We start from the raw sequence: 22779 nt of genomic DNA, 5'->3' as shown, positions 1-22779 counted from the left end.
TGTGAATGTGAAAGAAAAGTTCTTGAAAGAAACTAAAAGTGCTACTCCAGGGAAAACATAAATCATAAGAAAGTGAAACAGCCTTACTGCTGATGAGAAAGTTTTAGTGGTCTAGATAGAGGATTGAACTAGTCACACCATTCCCTTAAGCCAAAGCCTAATCCAGAGCATGGTCCTTACTCCCTTTGATTCTACAAAGGCTGAATGTATTGAAGCTGCAGAAGAAAAGTTTGAAGCTAGCATGAGGTTTAAGGAAAGGAGTCATCTCTGTAATATTAAAGTGCAAGGTGAAGCAGCAAGTGCTGATATAGAAGCTGCAGCGCATTATCCAGATCTAGCTCCGATAAGCCACGGAGGTAGCTACACTTAACAACAGACTTTCTGTGTAGATCAAACAGGCTTCTCTTGGAAGAAGATGTCATCTAGGAGTTTTATAGCTAGAAAGGAGAAGCCAATGCCTGGCTTCAAAGGACAGGCTGACTCTCTTATTAGGAGGAATGCAGCTGGTGACTTTAAATTGAAGCCAACGTTCATTTATCATTCTGATCATCCTAGGGCCCTTAAAAATGCTCAATCTACTTTGCCTATACTCTAAAAATGGAAGAATAAAGCCTGGATGATAGCACATCTGTTTACAATATGGCTTATTGAATAGTTTAAGCCCACTGTAGAGATGTACTGCTCAGAAAAAAAAAAAAAAGATTCTTTTCAAATTATTACTGCTTATTGACAATGCACCTGGTCACCCTAGAGCTCTGATGGAGATGTAAAATGAGATTAGTATTATTTTCATGCCTGTTTGACACAACATTCATTCTGTAGCCCATGGATCAAGAAGTAATTTCAAGTCTTATTAGTTAACATTTTGTGAGGCTATAACCACCCCACATAGCAATTCCTCTGATGGATCTGGGCAAAGTCAACTGAAAAACCTTCTGGAAATGATTCACCATTCTAGATGTCATTAAGAATATTCATGATTGGGCAGCCCCGGTGGCGCAGCGGTTTAGCGCCGCCTGCAGCCCAGGGCGTGATCTGGAGACCCTGGATCGAGTCCCACGTCAGGCTCTCTGCATGGAGCCTGCTTCTCCCTCTGCCTGTGTCTCTGCCCCTCTCTCTCTCTCTCTGCATCTCTATGAATAAATAAATAAAATCTTAAAAAAAAAAAAAAAAAACCTCAAACTTTAAAAAAAAAAAAAAAAAGAATATTCATGATTCATGGGAAGAGGTCAAAATATCAAGGTGAATGGAAGTTTGCAAGAAGTTGATTCTAACCCTTATGGATGACTTGAGGGGGTTCAAGACTTAGTGGATAAGATAACTAACTGCAGATGTGGTGGAAAGAGCAGGAGAATGAGAATTAGAAGTAGAACCTGAAGATGGGACTGAATTGCTGTAATCTCATGACAAAACTTCAAGAGATGAGGGCTTGTTTCTTTTAGATGAACAAAAGAAGTGGTTTCTTGAGACAGAACCTATTTTTGGTGAAGATGTTAAGTATTTAAATGAAAACAAAGGACTTAGAATATTACATAAACTTAGCTGGTAAAGCAGTGGCAGGATTTGAGAAGTCAATTTGACAGTTTGAAAGTCAATTTGAAAACTGACTCCAATTTTGATAACATTACATGCTAGAGAGAAATCACTCCTGAAAGGAAGAGCCAACTGATGAGGCAAACTCATTACTGTCTTTAAGAAATTGCCAAAGCTGTTTCAACCTTCAACTGCCACCCTAATTAGTTAACAGCCATCAACACTGAGGCAAGACCCTCCACCAGCAAAAAAAAAAAAAAAAAAAAAAAAAAAAAAATATATATATATATATTATGACTTGCTGGAAGGAAGTTCAGATGATGGTTAGCATTTTTTAGCAATGAAGTATTTTTTAAATTAAGGTATGTACAATTTTTTTTAGACATAACACTGTTACAAGCTTAATAGACTACAAGATAGTGTAAACATAACTTTTTAATGCACTGGGGAACCAAAAAATTCATTGGACTCACTTTACTGAAATACTCACTTTACTGTGGTGGTCTATTACTGAACCTGCAATATCTCCAAGGTATGCCTGTAATATGCTTTCAAAAAACCAGGATTGAAGGATTTTCTCAATAGAGAACAAATGTTATTTTGAAATTCATAAGAATATCAAGGATTCCAAAAATGCCACATTCTCTAGTGGGTGGTAACATACACTTGACCACTTCTTTTTCTAACAAATGAATTGTTGTAGTTCAAATATTCATTACAAAGATATAAAAACCACATCATGGGTAACTGGCAAAACAAAAAAACAAAACCAAGCAAAAAACCTCCATGAACATTTAAACTATATCCATTCATAAAAGGATTAAAGCAAAGTTAAGAAGCCTGAAAGTACAGTAAAATGACTAATTGACAAGTACTATGATATTTAGAAAACCTCTCTGAAACCGGTTCTCCATGAATTTTTGTATCAACTGTACTTACAAAAATGGTATTTATAACTGAAATAATCATCAAACTACTTTCACTGTTAAGTCAGTTTTAACATCAGTGATAAAAACTAAGTTCTAAAAACTAGATCCTTAAGACTGTTACTTATTTTATTACTCACTGCTTACTCAAATTCTACATCTGTAAGCAGGGATCAGCTGTTCTGCAAAACAAGAAATTAATAGCAGCTATTAACAGATACATAAGGAAATAATTAGACCAGTTACTACAGGAGCTAGAATGCTTGTTCTGGGCTCAAAGATCTTAATTAGAAAGAAAAACTACAAAAAGAGAGCACTTGAGATGAAGCCTATGGATTTATGACGGCATTGCTGTATTTACAAGTATATTTCATATCTAGAAAAATTCACTAATTAGACTTGTAAGAATTCTCTCCGGACCTTCCCTGCCTTTTTGGGAGAAGGGGAAGGGAAGTGTGTTAAATATTTAGATATGGAGCAAGAAGAATCGGGCTCCTACACACATTAAATATAAAGCTCAAACACATTTCTGGAGGAAACTACTTAGAAACTGCAGCCAGGCGGACTCAAAGCAAAGGAGAAAAATCCGTTCTACTGTGGAGTTCTGGATTCAGAAAGCATCACTTCTCAGGAGTGACTTCAATACAGAGGTCACTGATTTCGGATTGTTGATCCGGATGGGCAGAGGAGAGCTGGAAAAGAATTAGCTTTAGGCACGAGGTCCAAGACTAACAAACCATAGTACGCGTTAAGGCAGCTTGATAAATACACCCAGAGGCAAGAACGAAACCGTTTGGCAACATGAAATGGGACAGAACGTAGACTGAAACTTAACAGGACAGGGGTTCAATTTGAGTAGCAGCGGTTAATCCACATTTTGTAACACAAGTAACAGAAAAGAAAAAAAAAAAAGTCACACAGAAGGCTTCCTTTCTGGGAAGAGCTACTAACAACCATCAGCAAGGTAATATTTTTGTCTCAGACCGGGCCAAGGTAGCTGGGTCGACAAACAAACCCTTTGGGAGGATGGGCAGCGTGGGGTAACCTGGCAACGGAGGGCCGGCTCTGCAGACCGCCTTGGCCATTTCCGAGCTATCGGCCCCGCAGGGCGTTTCCAACCCGGGCCGTCCGGCGCGGCCTCGGGGCGTTTACTCAGCGCGCGGGCCGCCGTCGGGCCGTCCTGAGCCTCGGCCCCTCCGCCAGCGCACCTGCGCTCTTGGCCAACAGCTACGCCCGCTGGCCCACCGTCGGCGCCGGCGGCAAGATTCAAAAGCTGTTCCCGGCTCGGGGAGGATGAACTCTCTCCAGGCTCCCCCGGAATCACGGCTCCCACCGGACAAGCCATCTGCAGCCCCGGCCACTGGAAACTGCCCGGCTGGGGCCGGAGTGTCCGCGGAAGCGCCTCCCAAGCCAGCGCTGCGCCCTAAGCCGCGGCCTAGAAAGGGTGGCGGGGCCAGGCCTGTTTCCCCAGTGAAGCGCCGCTCGGCAGCCGAGGGCTGGCCCACGTTTCTCCTCCCAGCCCTGGGGTCTTGGAGCAACAAGGAAGGGGAACGGCGAAAGGACGGCACCGCGCAGCTCACCCCAGGTTCAAGGCATCGCGCTTCCGGCGGCAGCAGCTCCGCCTCAGCCCACGGCTCAGGCCCGCAGGTGGAGGCGGGGGCGGCGGCGGCGGCGACGCCCGCTCGGCCTGCGCCCGGGGCGCGCCTCAGTGACGCAAAGGCCCGCCCCGCCCCCAGCGCGTTGCCTGGAAACGGTGCCCAACCTCTCACAGGCGCCGGGCGCTCCCGGTGTCCCTCGCCTGTGAGTGTGAGGACCTTCGACGACGCCTGAGCCCGTGAGGCCAGGTGAGAGGAGAGGGGGCCGCGCCCAGAGGGGGTCGCGCCCAGAGGCGGCGGGAGACCTTCGCCGGGCGGGCTCCTCTAGGCGCGGCCCCGTGAGGTGGCCCGGCTCCCGCCTGGCCGACTGCCGCCTCCCCTGGCGCCATCTCCCGAGCAGCTGTGCAGGGCCCAGCTGCTGACAAAGGCCGCACTGTGTACACCCTGAGCTTGGCCGAGGCTTGGACAGTCCAAGCCACCGCTTGTGAGGCCTCCAGCCTCCCAGTGGTCGTAGCTACACAAAGGTAATCTTGTTCCTCTCCCGTGAGGTGGGGCCGCTGATACCCGGGCTAGGTTAAGAAGCCTCAAAGACCGTGGAAAGTGGTTAGCGCGGCGTCCCAGACGGTAAGCCCTCCTAGAGGGGCAGCAATTAGCGTGGATGTCGGCGGTATTGTTCCGTCCCTTACGCATCTGTTGTGTGCCAAGTATCATATTAGGTCACCTTGCAGGCCTTGCCCTTGTTTAAGCAGTTTGCTCAAAGTTTCATAGCTAGTAAACAGCAGAGCAAGGATTTAACCTCAGGTTTTAAACCACTTATGGTAGGTTAAACTAAATTAAGCTACTTAGCAGCTAAATTAAACTATTTATGATTCTTCATATGAGGACACTTGTCCTTCAGTCATTTGTAGATGTGTCCTGTGGTGCATGAATCCTGCCCTCTAATAATGGATGATACTTATCGACCATTAGAACAAGCCCTGTTGGGGCAGCCCCGGGTGGCTCAGTGGTTTAGCGCCGCCTTCAGCCCAGGGCCTGACCCTGGAGACCTGGGATCGAGTCCCACATCAGGCTCCCTGCATGGAGCCTGCTTCTCCCTCTGCCTGTGTCTCTCATGAATAAATAAACAAAATCTTAAAAAAAAAAGTCTGTTTTAAGTCCTTAAAAAAATATATTTTATTTGAGAGATACAGAGATAGTGATGGAGATAGTGAGAGAGAACATGAGGTGGGGAGGAGAGGGAGAAGCAGGCTCTATCCCAGGACCCTGAGATCATGACCTGAGCCCAAGGCAGATGCTCAACTGGCTGAGCCACCCAGGCACCCCTGTTTTACATTCTATAAAGGTATAAATTAATAACCTCACAGCAATCCTATGAGATAGGTAATGTTAATACTTTCATTTTACGGTTGAAGAAATAAGAAAGTTCATTAGCTTTTCCAAGGTCAACCAACCAGCTAAGGAGCAGAGCTGTATTCAGACCCGTGCTGCCTGAAACATCAGCCTGTGCTTTTAACTCTTATTGTAAACTGCCTCAGTAAGATGGTAACACGTCATCAGGGCCAGGGTCTGTGTTGTCTGTGTACTTTTATACCTTATGGAGAAGGTTCTGAGGATTGTCTGCCTGACAACTAGCACAGAGCCCGGCCTGCAGTAGTTGTTCAGTATTTGAAGATGTGATGAAGATAGGAACATTGGAGAAACTAAGGCCAAGAATGAGATATAGGTAATGATTTAGTAAATTAAAAAAGAAATCTAATTAAATTCAACAAAGTCCTATAGTTTAGCCTAATCTGGGCCTGGGAGTCAGGAATATTTCTCTATAAAATTTTCCTTCAATTAAATATAGTTTGAGGTTCCAGTCAGTGCAATAAAACCAGACAAAGAAATAAAAGGCATGCAGATTGGAAAGGAAGAAATAACACTGTATTTGCAGTCAAAAATACTTTTTAAAATATTTTATTTATTCAGGAGAGACACAGAGAGCGAGGCAGAGACAAAGGCAGAGGGAGAAGCAGGCTCCTTACGGGGATCCCGATGCAGGACTCAACCCCCAGAGCCTGGGATCACACCCAGAGCCAAAGGCAGATGCTCAACCACTGAGACACCCAGGTGTCCCTACTTACAACTATTTCTTACAAACATTTTCCTACATCTTTTTTATATGTAAGAAAAATAAAAGTTTCCTTTGCCTGCTACAAAATAACTTCATAATTCCTATTTCAGAATTTCTAATCTCTTCTATTACAGTTTTTAAGATAATCCTTATTATTGTCCTACTGATTTGCAACAAATATGCCAGGACAATTCAACCACTGAGCCACCCAGGCATCCCTGCGTTCAGATGATTTCCTAATCAACATCGTTAATTGTTATCCTTCATTATTGTCCCAATCCTGTATTTCCATATTTATATAGAATATCTCCCAGAGGAATGAATATACCACAATAATGGGCATTTGAATTCAAGAATTTCTGTATCAAAGGAGCTTCAGCATTCCTTCTGGTCTCTCAGACTAAATCATATGAAGAGATTTCTTTCTGTCTCCTAAAGCATTCTGTCATGGTATCCTGTACTTTCTTTAAAATTTCTCCTTGTTTTATTTTTTTATTGTTTTTTTTTTGAGTTTTTAGTGTGTGTGTCAGATACCAAAAGTATTCTATATGTATTATCTCACTTGTAAGTCTAACAACAGCCCTAAAAAATGTCGATATCATCTCAATCTCAATTTTAAAGAAGAGAAAATGGTCCTGGAGAGGTTAAATAAATTGTCCAAGGTCACTTAGTTCATAAGTGGTAGAGCAGGGATTCAAATCTACCATCTGATTTCAGAACCTCAAGTTTTAGCTATACATTATATTTCTACTCTTGGGCTTAACCTGTTCTTGTCAATTCCATACCATCATCTCAGTATAAGTTCCTTGCTATTTGACAGATTAGTATACTAACATCTTAGCCATCAACTTATCCTGAAACATATTTACTATTCAGTCCATCTTGTATCTTGCTGGCAGACCAAGCAACTTAAAACATTATATTTATTAAATCTATATCTAAAAGGTGCTGGTGCTCAGTATTAGCCAGGTCATATCAACAAAATGGACCCCAGTATTTGGGAACTCATTTTATTTTATTATTTTATTTTTTTAAAGATTTTATTTATTTATTCATGAGAGACACACACACACACACACACACACACACACACACACACACAGAGAGAGGCAGAGACACAGGCAGAGGGAGAAGCAGGCTCCATGCAGGGAGCCTGATGTGGGACTCGATCTGGGGTCTCCAGGATCACACCTTGGGCTGAAGGCGGTGCTAAGCCACTGGGCCACCAGGGCTGCCCGGGGAACTCCTTTTAAATGGATGATTTTACCATCTCATTGTCTCAAAGATCTACCTGGATCTTGGGGATCATTGTATATACTACCTGCCCCCATTGTTATCCTGTCATTCCATACCACCTCCCATTCTCTCTACAATCCTTTATTGCTATGTCCTATGACCGCTGATCTTTGAAACTCTTTATGTCCCACTTTCTTTTAGCATGCCTCACCTTCACTCACCCCAGGCTAGCTTCCTCTCTGCTTTAGCTATCTCAGTTTGACCTCAGGAATTCCCATTCTCCAGCCAACAACACATCTACCATTATTTGCTTTTCCTTTGAACACTTTCTACTTTACTGAAATCAGGAATCCACTTCCCTGACAACCTTTTTGGCTAGGAGACAAGTTAACATTCTCTTCTCTAGCTGTCACATCCTGTCACATCAGTGTTTTAATACTGTCAATCAGACATCTCTTTCCTTTAAACTCTTCTGGCTGTAAGTCTATTTTTTTCCCCCAAGCCAGCTAGGCCTAATAACCTAAGGATCAAAGAAGTCACATTTCTCTTCATGTAAGTGCAAAACTCAAACCTTACCATTATCATGTATAACAAGGAAAGGTCAAGCTAGTGTTTTCTGACAGGGCCAGGGGGAATGAAGTCAGAAATTTCAAGAGCTGGGAACTATCCACCTTGGTTGCTTGGGTCCTTGTTGCCACAGACAGGCCAATGGGAAATGACACAGTTTACTCCAGACAGCAAAACCCAGGTCAGTTTTATCACTCTGCTACATGGAAAACAAGGCCTAGAAGCAGCCAGTTCATAATTATATTTCCTAGATTATCTACTATCCTTACAGATAGTAAATTTTTACTACTTTGTTTTGAATTAGGATCCAAACAAGATCCTCTCATTACATTTGACTGTTATATTTGAAATTTCCTTTGAGAGCAGTCTTCCCCCCCTCCTTTTTTCATACGATTAAGTTATTGCAGAAACTGGATGTATTGGGGTTCGACCAGAGAAACAGAACAAGTGGGAGATATATAATAAGAGATTTATTACAAAGAATTGGCCTACTCAGTTGGGAAAGCTGGTAAGACAAGATAGAAATGGAATTTGTGAGCATGAACTGAAACCACTATGCACAGATACAATTTTTCTGTACAGCCTTCTGCTCTTTTTTTTTTTTTTTAATTTTTATTTATTTATGATAGTCACACAGAGAGAGAGAGGCAGAGACACAAGCAGGCTCCATGCACCGGGAGCCGGATGTGGGATTCGATCCCGGGTCTCCAGGATCGCGCCCTGGGCCAAAGGCAGGCGCCAAACCGCTGCGCCACCCAGGGATCCCACAGCCTTCTGCTCTTAAATTCTTTGAACTGAAACCACTATGCACAGATAAAATTTTTCTGTACAGCCTCTGTTCTGCTCTTAAATTCTTTCAACTGATCAAATCAGACCCATCCAGATTATGTAGGATGATCTCTCTTAACTTAAAGTCAATTGATTATGGACTTACATATACAAAATACCTTCATAGCAACACTTAGATTAGTGTTTGATTGAATAACCAGGGACTAAAGTCTAGCCACACTAATACATAAAGACTATCACATTGGGTTGATTGGGTTATATGGACTATTCCTATATTCTGGATTTATCTGTTTTCTTCTTTATAGGATTATTTACTTTGTGCTTTTTCTCCTCATATTTTCATAAATGCAGTTTGGCTTTAGAGGTTTGACTATTCTGGCCAGAATACTTTATAAGTGGTACTGTGTGCTTCATGTTACATCAGAGAGCCCACAATATCTGCTTGTCCTCACTTTAAGACTTATCATGGGGGTTCTAATCAATATTTTATCTAATCATTTTATCCATTAGGATGGTAGCCTGAATCCACTTTATTAGAGATTAAAAAATGGTGACTTTCTAATTATTTATTTATTAGTGTCGTTTCTGTAAAAAACTTTTCTGTATAAACTGGGGCTGTTTGGTTACCTTGAAATACTGTCCATTCAGGAAAGGCAAGAAAAATGCCAATTCTTTCTTTTAAGAGTTAGTGCCTACTTACTAGCAATGATGTCCAATGTGTGGAACTTAATTGTTTTTAGTATAACTGAAAATTTATGGGTTTTATATACTTGATTGATAGCATTTAGTATGACTTTTGTTGTGTAGTTCCATATTTGGCAAGTGGTAACCACATCGTACTGTTTTTTTTGACAGGATGGCTTTCTTGCATTTTGGTTCCTTCCTGGCTTATCTTCTATATTTCCTGTTTTAGACCTGGAACCAGCCATTCCTCCAAGGAGTTCTGGATTCTTTCAATGGGGAATGGTATTTAGAGACCACAGTCTTGGTTGCTAGATGTATTTATAGCTATTGGACTGTCATTACTTTTAGTCCTTTTCAGAAGACAGAGCTAGGGAATATATATTTTTTGTTTGTTGGAAATATATACATTTGGAAGAAAATAACAGTTTAGAGTTTATACTGCTATTCCTAATTTAAATTTAATATTACAAGATTTTAAATATAACCGATTTTAATAGTTGTATCTCTTTAATCTCACATTGCAAATCTTATTACCTAATAACATTGAGTAATTATTTATAAGAAAATAGATTCAAAATAAAAATATCAATATTACTATTGGCTATTTGGTTACCAAATGAAATTTATATATACTTACTGCTCTATTTGTCCTTAGCACATGTATCACTACGGACACCTGGGTGGCTCAGCAGTTGAATGTCTGCCTTATGGCTCAGGGTGTGATCCTGGAGTCCCCGGATCGAGTCCCACATCGGGCTCCCTTCATGGAGCCTGCTTCTCCCTCTGCCTATGTACCTGCCTCTCTCTCTCTCTCTGTGTGTGTCACTCATAATAAATAAATAAAATATTTAAAAAAGCATGTATCACTAATAATGTAGAGTCAAAATAGCTGTGATTGAGCTCCTTGAAATAATCTCCTTTTTTTTAGTGGTTCCTCAGTTTGTTTTTTTATTTTTAGAAATTGCTTAAGTTTACTTTTGAAATGTCAAAGTTTTCTATGTTTCCAAGGTTAGAACTACATAGTAAGGCATATTTGGAGAAGTATCATTGCCCATTCTCAGTCCTCTACTCTGTTACCTCCTTTTCCTATATTTAAACATTTTAGTCTTTGTTTACAGGATTTTTGTAAATATAAGTGAATACATACACAAATATAAATAGAAATAAAAATGTTTGTGTTTGCTGTCCTATCATTACACTAAGTATAGTGTTCTGTAACTTCCTCTTTTTTTTCACTTAGTAATATATCCTGAAGATCACTTAGTATTAGTATAATTAAAGAATGGAGATCTACCTCATTTTTTTTTGACAAGTATGGAGAATTCCAGTTTATTGATTTATCATAGTTTCTTCAACCAAACTCCTTTTGATGGACGTTTGGGTTGCTGTTACCCATAGAGTTAAACAGTGAATGACCTTTTATGTAAGTAATTTAACTTTTTTTTCCCCCCAGATATTACCAAAGTCCTCTTTATGGGATTCTCAAAAGTAATATATGAGAGTGCTCTGCATACCTGGGTCAAAAGAATATTCTATCATATTTTTTTGAATTTGTGCCAATCTGATAGAATTGGTATAGCAGGGATTAGTTTTAATTTTCATTTTTCTTATTATGAGTAATAGTGAGCTAATTTCATATATTTGCCATTTTTAAAAATTTTAAAAAAGATTTTACTTATTTATTCATGAGAGACACACACAGAGAGAGAGGGAGAGGCGGGCTCCATGCAGGGGGCCTGAGGTGGGACTTAATGCTGGTCTCCAGGATCACGCCTGGGGCCAAAGGTGGCGCTAAACCACTGAGCCACCGGGGCTGCCCTCTGGTCCATTTCTAATAGAGTTAAGCACAAATGGAATGAGAAGTACTAATTCTCTTATCATCCACTAGGATTGGTAGATAAAATACATGACACCCAGTTAAATTTGAATTTCAGGTAAACAATAATTTTTGGCATGTATGCACAAAATATTACTTCACACACATATATGGGATATACTTACAATAAAATATTATTTGTTATTGACTGAAATTCAGATTTCTGAATTTGGATTTTCTGAATTTTCTGAAATTGGATTTTCTGGTATTTGTTTTGCTAAATCTCACAAGCCTATCTGGACACATTTCTTAACTTTGGGAATTTAAGGATTCCAGTGCATCAGCACTAGTGTCAGGCAATAACAACTACAGTAATACCTGGCAGAGATGGCAGTGCTTGAAGAATTTTCTGGTAACTGAAGGAAAAGGCAGCAGTCTCTAGTAGACAAGTCATCATCTAGAGGATAGCATTGTTCCTTGGTAGATACATTCTAGAACATAACCAGAGAAGCAGCAGAAGAATTTTGCATAGTCAGTGGTACCTTGTGAGTGTGGCAGTTCCCAGAGAATATAGAAGAAGCAGGTCTTGAGTAGAGGCCATGGTACCTGATAGCTAGAGGAAATCGTCATCATGCGTCATGGGAAAGAAACAAGTAGAAGTGGTCAGTGCATCTAGTAGAAGACCTAATTGTACTCATTGGAGTGTAATTAGGGCAAGAGCAGTGGGAAAAACTTAATGCCATATATAAGGTGACCATACTTGCTTGTGAGCATGTTTGAATGTCCTGCTTGCCTCTAGGAACCAGGCCCTGCCAGGATCTGAGACAGAAAGCATCCATTGAGTGCTAGGAATAGGTAATGAGCTTTAAAGCAGAATAGTTCCACCCACCAGTAGAGATCTTGGCTGTTACCAGTTGGGTTAGTACCTCCTTTTCCCGTGGTGGGGTGGTATTAGAAAGGGGACATATAGAAGTGGGAGCAAGGATGGGAATATTCTCTTGCTTATATTAAAGATTGAATTGTTCCACAGCTCTGGTTGGCATCACATGACTTTTTCCCCTGTGCAGATGTAGGGCACCCAGCGTTCTTTAAGTGTTATTTGATTGTGCATCTTAATACTTTGACTTACCTGCATTGGGGTGTCAGCAACAGGGCAAGATCCACCACAGGCAAAACCATGTTTTAGTCCAAATTGGGATCAGTTTTGCCTCGACAGATCAGTCAATATCCATGGTAAGTTCACATTGTCTCTTTTGTCTACTAATGGCATACACCTTCTGCTGTCCTCCTTTCTAGATTTACAACCCAGATGTATTTTCCATGCTTGATCTAGTTGGATTTAGACATCTCTTAACCCTACCTATACCACAGAAATTTCTGTTGTTTTTCCACTTGATAGTATATCTTTAATAGATTATTTTCTGTTTTTGTTTTTTATTAAGTTTAAATTTTTAATTCTAGTATAGTAAATGTACAGTGTTATATTAGTGTCAGGTATACAATATAGTGATTCAACAATTCTATACATTGCTCAATGCTCATCATGATAAGTGTACTCTTTAATCCTCATCACCTATCCCACCCATCCTCCCACCCAGCTCCCCTCTGTTGACCATTGGTTTGTTTTCTATAGTTAAAGAATCTGTTTCTTGGTTTCTCTCTCTCTCTCTTCCTTTGCTTATTTGTTTTGTTTCTTAAATTCAACATATAGGTGAAATCCTGTCGTATTTATCTTTCTCTGGCTTATTTCGCTTAGCATTGTACCTTCTAGATTCAACCATGTTGTAAATGGCAAGACTTCATTCTTTTTTATGGCTGAATAATATTCCTATATATATATGGGAATATATATACATCACATCTTTTTTATCCATTCATCTCTTGTTGGAACTTGGGGTGCTTCCATAATTTGGCTATTGTAAATAATGCTACAAAAAATAGGGATGGTGCACGTATCCCTTGAATTAGTGTTTTTGTATTTTTGAGTAAATACCCAGTTGTGTGATTACTGGATATTTTTTACTTTTTGAGGAAACTCCATACGGTTTTAAACACTAGATGAATCAGTTGCATCCCAACAGTACACAAAGCGTCCTTTTTCTCCACATCCTCACCAACACTTGTTATTTCTTGTGTTTTTGACTTTAACCATTCTGACAAGTGTGAGGTGATATCTCACTGCAGTTTTGATTTGCATTTTCCTGATGATGAGTGATGTTGAGCATCTTTTTATGCGTCTGTTGGTCTTTTTCAGAAAAATATCTGTTCATGTCTTCTGCTCATTTTTAAATTGGATTAATTGTTTTTTTGGTGTTGAGTTGTATAAGTTCTTTATATATTTTGGCTACTGTTTACTGGATAGGTCATTTGCAAATATCTTCTCCCAGTCAGTAGCTTGCCTTTTAGTTTTATTATTTCCTTCACTCTGCAGACTTTATTCTGGTGTAGTGCTAATAGTTGACTTTTTTAAAAAAAAGATTTTATTTATTTATTCGCGAGAGATACAGAGAGAGAGGCAGAGACACAGGCAGAGGAGCCCGATGTGGGACTCGATTCCAGGTCCCTAGGATCACACCCTGGGCTGAAGGTGGAGCTAAACCACTGAGTCACCCGGGCTGCCCTAATAGTTGATTTTTGCTTTTATTTCCCTTGCCTCAGGAGACATATCTAGAAAAATGTAGCTATGGCTGATGTCAGCAAAATTATTGCCTGTGTTCTCTTCAAGGATTTTATGGTTGCAGGTCTCACATTTAGGTCTTTAATCAATTTTGCATTTATTTTTGTGTATGGTGCAAGAAAGTGGTCCAGTTTCATGCTTTATATGTAGCTGTCCAGTTTTCCTAACACTATTTTGTTGAAGAGGCTGTCTTTTCTCATTGTATAATCATTCCTTGTTTGTCGAATATTAGTTGACCATACAATTGTGGGTTTATTTCTGGGTTTTCTATTCTGCTCCATCGATCTGTGTGTCTATTTTTATGCCGGTACCATACTGTTTTGATTACTACAGCTTTGTAATATAACTTGAAGCCTGGAATTATGATACTTTTGGTTTTGTTTTTTCTTTTTCAAGATTGCTTTGGCTGTTCGGGGTCTTTTTTGTTCCATATAAATTTTAGGATTGTTTGTTCTAATTCTGTGAAAAAAGCTGTTGATATTTTGATAGGGGTCACATTAAATGTGTAGATTCCTTTGGGCAGTAGAGACATTTTAACAATATTTGTTCTTCCAATCCATGAGCATGGAATGTCTTTCCACTTCTTTGTGTCATCTTAAATTTCATCAATGTTTTATAGTTTTCAGGGTAGTCTTTCACCTCCTTGGTTAAGTTTATCCATAGATATTTTATTGGTTTTGGTGAAATTGTAAGTGGGATTATGTTCTTTTTTTTTTTTTAAAGATTTATTTATTTATTCATGATAGACATAGGGAGAGAGAGAGAGAGAGAGGCAGAGACACAGGCAGAGGGAGAAGCAGGCTCCATGCAGGGAGCCCGACGTGGGACTCCATCCCGGGACTCCAGGATCACGCCCTGGGCCAAAGGCAGGAGCTAAACCACTGAGCTACCCAGGGATCCCTGGGATTATGTTCTTAATTTCACTCTCTGCTGCTTCATTATTAGTGTATAGGAATGCAACAGATTTCTGTACATTGATTTTGTATCTTGTGACTTTACTGAATTCACTTATCAGTTCTGTTAGTTTTCTGGTGGAGTCTTTAAGGCTCTCTCTATATAGTATCATGTCGTCTGCAAATAGTGAAAGTTTTACTTCTTCCTTACTAATTTGGATGCCTTTTATTTCTTTTTCTTATCTGATTGGTGTGGCTAGAACTTCTAGTACTATGTTGAATGAGAGTGGTGAGAGGACATCCTTTCTTGTTCCTGTCCTTATAGGAAAAGTTCTCAGTTTTTCCCCATTGCATATGATGTGAGCTATGGGTTTACATATAAGGCCTTTATTATAATGAGGTTTGTTAATCCACCTTGTTGAGGGTTTTATGATGAATGGGTGTTATACTTTGTTAAATGCTTTTTTTTTTTTGCATCTGTTGAAATGATCGTGTGGTTTGCATCCTTTCTCTTATTGGGATGTGTCATGTTTGTTGATTTACAAATGTATATGCAAATATAAACATCTGTAGACATGTACATATATATTTATAAATATATATATTTAGAGAGGGAGTTGGGGACGGCAGAGGGAGAGGGAGAGAGAGGTTCTTAAGCAGGCTTCTCACTAGGTGTGGACATGGGGCTTGATCTTACAATCCTGAGATCATGATCTGAGCCAAAATAAGAGTCAGATACTTAACCAGCTGAGCCACCCAGGAATCCCTGATTTGTGGATATTGAACCACCTTTGCATCCCAGTAATAAATCTCACCTTATTATGGTGGATGATTTTGTTAATGTATTGTTGGATTTTGTTTGCTAATGTTTTGTTGAGAATTTTTGCATCTATATTCATCTGAGATATTGGCCTGTAGTTCTTTTTTTTTGATTATGTCTTTATCTGGTTTTGGTTTCAGTGTAATGTTGGCCTTATAGAATGAATTTGGAAGTTTTCTTTCCTCTTCTATTTTTTGGAATACAGAAGAATAGATATTAACTCTTCTTTAAATGTGTTGTAGAATTTGCCTATGAAGCTGTCTGGTCTTGGACTTTTGCTTGTTAGGGGTTTTATGATTACTGATTAAATTTCATTGATGGTATTTGATCCATTCAAATTTTCTATTTCTTCCTGCATCAGTTTTGTAGGTTATATGTTTCTAGGAATTTATCCATTTCTTCTAGTTTGTCCACTTTGTTGGCAAAGTGGGCAAATTTTATAATTAAAAAATTATAAAAGAATTTTATAATTCTTTGTATTTCTGTGGTGTCAGTTGTTATTTCTCCTCTTTCATTTTTGATTTTATTTGAGTCCTCTTTCTCTCTCTCTCTTTAAAGATTTTATTTATTCATTCATGAGAGACACACACAGAGAGGCAGAGACGTAGGCAGAGGGAGAAAAGCAGGCTCTCTTAGGGGAGCTGATACAGAACTTGATCCCAGGACCCTGGGATCAGGACCGGACCCAAAGGCAAATGCTCAACTTCTGATCCACCCCGGTGCCCTTGGTCCTCTCTCTTTCTTTCTCTTTTTTTATGACTCTGGCTAGCAGTTTATTAGTTTTGTTGATCTTTTTAAAGAACTAGCTCTGGGTTTCATTGATATTCTATTATTATTTTTTTTTTAGTTTCTATATACTTTATTTCTGCTCTAGTCTTTAATATTTCCTTCCTTCTGTTGGTTTGGGGTTTTGTTTATTCTTCTTATTCTAGCTCTTTTAGGTATAGGGCTAAGTTGTTTGAGATTTTTCTTGTTTCTTAAAATAGGCCTATATATAAACTTCCCTCTTTGAACTGCTTTTGCTGCATCCCAAAGATTTTAGGCCATTGTGTTTTCACTTTCATTTGTCTGCATGTAACTTTTTCTTTCTTTTTGGATTTCTTGGTTGACCAATTCATCCTTTAATACATAGCATGTTATTTAACCTCCATGTATTTGTGCTTTTTTCCATAATTTTTCTTGTTGATATCTAGTTTCATAGTATTAAGGTAAAAAAAGATGCATGGTATGACTTTAGTCTTTTTTAATTTGTTGAGACTCGTTTTGTGGCCTAATATGTGATCTGTTCTGGAGAATGTTCCATATACACTTGAAAAGAATGTGTGTTTTCCTGTTTTAGGATAGCATGTTCTAAATATATCTGTTAAATCCATCTGGTCCAGAGTGTTATTCAAAGGCACTATTTTCTTGATGATTTTCTGTTTGGATGATCTATCCATTTATGTAAGTGGGGTGTTAAAATCCCCTACTATTATTGTGTTGCTATTAATTAGTTTCTTTATGTTTGTTATTAACTGCTTTATGTGTTTGTGTGCTCCCATGTTGGATACATAAATATTTAAAATTGTTAAATTTTCCTATTGGATTGTCCCATTTATTATTATATGTAGTTTCTTTCCTTGTCTCTTGTTACAGTTATTTATTTATTTATGTTGGGGAGGAGCATTAGGAAAGGGAGAAAGAAGAGAGAGAATCTTAGGCAGGCTCCATGCCCAGTGCAGAGCCCAACACGAGGCCCCATCATACGACCCTAAGATCATGACCTCAGCCAAAATCAGGAGTCAGATGCTCAACTGACTGAGCCACCCAAGCATCCCAACAGTTTTGTTTTAAAGTTTACTTTATTCAATATAAGTATTGTTACTCTGGCTTTCTTTTGACATCCATTTGCATGATAAATGTTTCTCCATCCTCTCACTTTCAATTTGTAGATGTCTTTAGGTCTAAAATGAATCTCTTGTAGGCAGATGGGTCTTGTTTTTTTATCCACTCGGATACCCTTATGTCTTTTGATAGGAGCATTTAGTCCATTTAAACATTCAAAGTAATTATTGATAGATATGTATTTAGTGCCATTTTGTAACTTGTTTTGTGGTTGTTTTTCTAGATTTTATGACCCTTTATTCTCTTGCTCTCTTTTATGGTTTCTTGGCTTTCTTCAGTGATATATTTGGATTTGTTTCTTTTTATTTTTTGCATGTTTATTACTGGTTTCTGATGTGTGGTTACCATTTGGTTTGTATAAAGCATCTGCATATAGCAGTCTATATTGAGTTGATGGTTGCTTAAGTTTGAACCCATTCTTTTTTTAAAATTTAAATTCAATTAGCCAACATAGAGTACATCATTAGTTTCAGATGTAGTGTTCAATAATTTATCAGTTGTGTATTCTTTACTCCTCTCCATGTTTTAGGTATATGGTATCATATTCACATCATTTTTATTCTAGGAATCCCTTGTCTGATTTTTACAGAAATACTTATTTTTACTGCTTTTATATTTTTTACTTTTCATACTCTCACTTATGGTCTTTCCTTTCCACTCAGAGTTCCCTTTGATATTTCCTATGGGGCTGATTTAATGGTCTTGCACTCCTTTAGATTTTCTTTGTCTGGGGAAGTGTTTATTTCTCCTTCTATTCTGACTGATACCTTGTTGGATAGAGTATTCTTGGCTGCAGATTTTCCCCTTTCAACCCTTTGAATATATTTTGCTACTCCCTCTGGCCTTCAAAGTTTGTCCTGAAAAATAGACATTAACTATTCTGCTATCTTAATATCCCAGATAGCCTTATAGGGGTTTTCCCTTGTATGTAACTGTCTTATTTTCTCTTACTGCTTTTTAGTAGATTCTTTTCAAAAACCTACTAAGGGAGATTAACATAATATGCTTTTAAGATATTTTTGGTTATGGTATAGTAGTCTTATGTAGTTTGCTATTATTATTTGCTATTACTATGATTATTTATGATGTTGACTTTCGATGAAATGATAATCGTCACAGATAAAAGAATATGTACATGGAGTATTCTATTAGGTCTTTTCATATTCATAAGGATTTTAGTCTTAACTGTTTTTTTCTTTTTTTGATCACAAAGAATGTCTTCAACTTAGCTGAAGACTAAATCCAAAGAAAATAACAACACATGGGGCACCTGGGTGGCTCAGTGGTTGAGCATCTGCCTTTGGCTCAGGTTGTGACCTGGGGTCCTGGGATCAAGTCCCGCATCAGGCTCCCCTGAGGGAGCCTGCTTCTCCTGCCTATGTCTCTGCCTCTCTCTCTCTGTGTGTCTCTCATGAATAAATAAATAAAATCTTTAAAAAAGAGAAAATAACAACACAATTGGAGTAGTAAATAATAAAGTCTGGAAATGTTTCAAAAGGGATCTAGCTTCTAGAAAACGGTAGTATTTAGTATGCAGAATTCCAGATTGCCAGGAAACTATCCTAGACTTCAAAGACTAAAATAAACATCAAGAAACCAATTTTTTTGTGAATATTTATTGGCTTTGTGGTTGTTGAGGGACTTCAATTTCTTGACTTGACCATGGTTCAAAACACATTGCAGTTTCCTTGTTAAAATGAATATTAATGAGATTGCTCCCAATGGTGAGTCAATAGCCAACTCAGAGAGTAAAGTTCAAATACAATAACCTTTCTGCATTCTTATGGTTTGTTTACAATTGCATTCTATACTAAAAGACATCAATATGAACAATATTTAGGCAGACAGAACAGTTGGCCCTATGTGAATGATCTTAACACTTAGTATAAATACCTGGATAAAGGTAAGACTTACAACTCATGAAATCCCAAAGAATATGTACATTCATTCATTCAACAACATTTACTGGGGATCCCTGGGTGGCGCAACCGTTTGGCGCCTGCCTTTGGCCCAGGGCGCGGTCCCGGAGACCCAGGATCGAATCCCACATAGGGTTCCCGGTGCATGGAGCTTGCTTCTCCCTCTGCCTGTGTCTCTGCCTCTCTCTCTCTCCCTCTCTCTGTGACTATCATAAATAAATAAAATTTTTTAAAAAATTAAAAAAAAACATTTACTGAGAGCCAGCTAAGTATGTGCTAGCTTAGCATGTGCTACACAAGTACTAAAGATAAAAAAAATAATGTATATATACAACCAGTGATAATGTAGCATTATATAATCAAATTGCAAAGAGAAGGAATGAGAAAGATTCATTAATGTGATGGGAGGCAGCCTTCTAAAATGGCTCCCAGTAATCCCTGAGTTCTGGTATTTATGCTTTTGCAAATCCCCTCCCCTTAAGTATGGTCTGGACATAGTGATACTTATAATGAATAGAATAATAGCAAAAGTAATAGAATGTCACATCCAAGATTAGATCTAAAAGATTATGATTTTCATCCTGCTATCACCATCTATCTTTGGCTTTTTCTCTTGCTTGCTCTGATGAAGCAAATTGCCATTTTCTGAGCTTCCCCAATGGAGAGTTACACATGGAAAAGTACTGAAGGCAAACTTTGGCCAAAAGCAAACAAAGAGCTAAATCTTGCCAACAACAGTATGAATGAACCTGGAGTTGATTCCTTTCTAATAGAGCCTTGAGATGAATATAGCCCTGACCAATGCTCTGATTGCAACTCTGTGAGAGCTCTGAAGCAGAGGACCCAGTTTCTGACCCACAACAACACAAGATAATAAATGTTGTTATAAGCTATTAAGTTTTGGGGTACTTTGTTATGTAGCAATAGATAACTAATAAATTAGGAAGTGGAGCAAGGGCAATGAAAACAAAAGGAACAGCACTTGCAAAGATGAGAGAGGAAAGAATAGATTAAATTCTGGAATGGCAAATGATCCTGTGTGGTTATAGCATGAAGTATCTTTATAAGAATGACTCAACGTTTGAGGTGAGGATTGGAGGCCAAATTGTAAAATGGTTTTTTAAAAAATATTTTATTTATTTATTCATGAGAGAGTGAGAGAGAGAGAGGCAGAGACACAGGCAGAGGGAGAAGGAGTTCTCCATGCTGGGGACCTGATGTGGGACTTGATCCTGGGTCTCCAGGATCACACCCTGAGCTGAAGGCTGACGCTCAACCACTGAGCCACCCAGGCATCCCGTAAAATGTTTTTAATGTCATTTGTATCAATCAGTCAGGGTTCCCTTCAAGAGAAACAGAAACCTCTCTACATATTTTATTTTATTTATTTTTAAGAAGATTTTATTTATTAATGAGAGACAGAAAGAGAGAGAGGCAGAGACATAGGCAGAAGGAGAAGCAGGCTCCATGCAGGGAGCCCGATGCGGGACTCAATCCCGGATCCCAGGATCATGCCCTGAGCCGAAGGCAGACGCTCAACCGGTGAGCCACCCAGGCATCCCCCTCTCCACATATTTTAAACAGAAAAAGTTTAATATGGGGAATTAGGTACTTATAAGATGATTAGAAGTGTTTAAAACTAAGTCTGATCACTGCTATGACTATAATTGCTTCTCAACATCCATGAAGCTAGGCTAGCTTCTGGAGCTTTGCTGCCAGAAAGCCCAGTATCTCCATGATCATACTTGCCTGTATCAGTAGCTGAAGTAGCATAAAGTTGGTCTCTCCTCCTTTTTTGCCTTCTTACTCATGTGGATGTGCATTAATTTGTAGACCCTTTTGATTCTGGAAGTCCAGCTGTAGACAATCTGGGAAAGGCAGTTTTAATTTTTCATCCTCTATGGTTTAGGAAGGCACACACTTAATGGTTGCTGAATGCCAACCTACCATATCCACTTAGAATAGTAATGTGTTTGGATTTGCTTCTGGAAAAAAAATGAAGGGTCCCCAAAGGTCCAAGGAGTGGCATAATAAGCTCTGTATCTGAGAAAATTCATATATGTAGTGTAAGGGGTTGGACTCAAGATATGACAGAGAGGTTGCTGAGACTGGAAACAGAGCAACGAAATAGAAGAAAAGTGATAAGAGCTTGAGCTTAGGTTTGGGAAATAGCAAGGAGAAGTCAAAGTAAATTGAGTTCATTCCATTCCAGTTAATATCTAATGTCACATTCAAACTCTTATGTCCCTTAATTCATGTTCCCTGAGTGATACTACTCTAGGGACTGTATTTTTTTTAATGTAATGATAGTATTCCAGAAACCATACTTTCTTACTATATTATCAAGTCTAATAATTCTTTATTCTTTATTAAGCATAGGTCTCCATGATTCAGGCTTGGAGTGGTGCTGAAATGAAAGAAACATAGCACAACAAACAAAGTTAACTTCACAATAATCCTTTTTAAAAAATTTATCTTGGGGATCTCTGGGTGGCTCAGCGGCTTAGTGCCTGCCTTCAGCCCAGGGTGTGATCCTGGAGTCCCAGGATTGAGTCCCACATCAGGCTCCCTGCATGGAGCCTGCTTTTCCCTCTGCCTCTGTCTCTGCCTCTCTCTCTCTCTTGAATAAATAAATAAAATCTTAAAAAAATAAAAAAATAAAATTTCTCAAAAACTATGATCATACATATGCCACAGAAAAGTTTGTAAGAATTTCCTTCCAATCCTATCTACTTCCATCATAGCCCCCATGTACTGTGGGGCATCTCCTTCCATAAATCCCCCAAATCTCTCTCGACACCTAGCCCCCTGTGATTCTTTCTTTCCCCATTTCCCTTTTATTCTTGCCTCCTCATTCCTAAGGTTGATTTTGACTCTCTCCAGCAAAGTAAACCATTCCTTTTTTGAGGGGGAGACACGGGGAAAATTAGACTGGCAATTAGAGGAGTAAAGTTTGCATGTTAATATTTGTCTTGCCACTGTTTTCACTGTCCACTATTGGATATTTTTCATTTTTCACCTCCAAACTAATTTCTCCTTATTCCCTTCCAAGACACTTGCATGTTAATGGCTTTAAAAAATCCTTTAGTCCTGCTTTCTCCTGTATCTAAAAATTTACCTATTATTTAGATACTTCCATCAAGATTTTCTGTTTCCATACCAGAAATAACATACTCAGGCCAAGCTCATTTTCTATCTCAAATATGGTTCCTTTTTCCTCATATTCTAACTTTGCTAGTGAAATAACCATTCATGTAGTTGCCCAAATTGAAAATTCCACTGTCATTTTTGTGTTACTTTAATATCTCATCAATTAGCCAGTATTTC

The 22779-nt window shown here is 38.9% G+C and overlaps 1 protein-coding gene across 1 annotated transcript in view; it reads right to left on the bottom strand.

Annotated features, from left to right (window-relative positions):
* Positions 1–4170, bottom strand: part of RNF141 (ring finger protein 141) — a 37281-nt gene extending 33111 nt beyond the window's left edge. The window contains exon 1 of the mRNA XM_041729810.1: positions 4040–4170. The gene's annotated coding sequence lies outside the window, so the exon portion shown is untranslated. The remainder of the gene's footprint in view (positions 1–4039) is intronic.
* Positions 4171–22779: the final 18609 nt, after the last annotated feature.

Source organism: Vulpes lagopus, chromosome 15 (genome assembly GCF_018345385.1).
Source record: "Vulpes lagopus strain Blue_001 chromosome 15, ASM1834538v1, whole genome shotgun sequence".
NCBI lineage: Eukaryota > Metazoa > Chordata > Mammalia > Carnivora > Canidae > Vulpes > Vulpes lagopus.
Note: the sequence above shows the minus strand (reverse complement) of the source record. Positions and strands in the feature narration are given on the sequence as shown.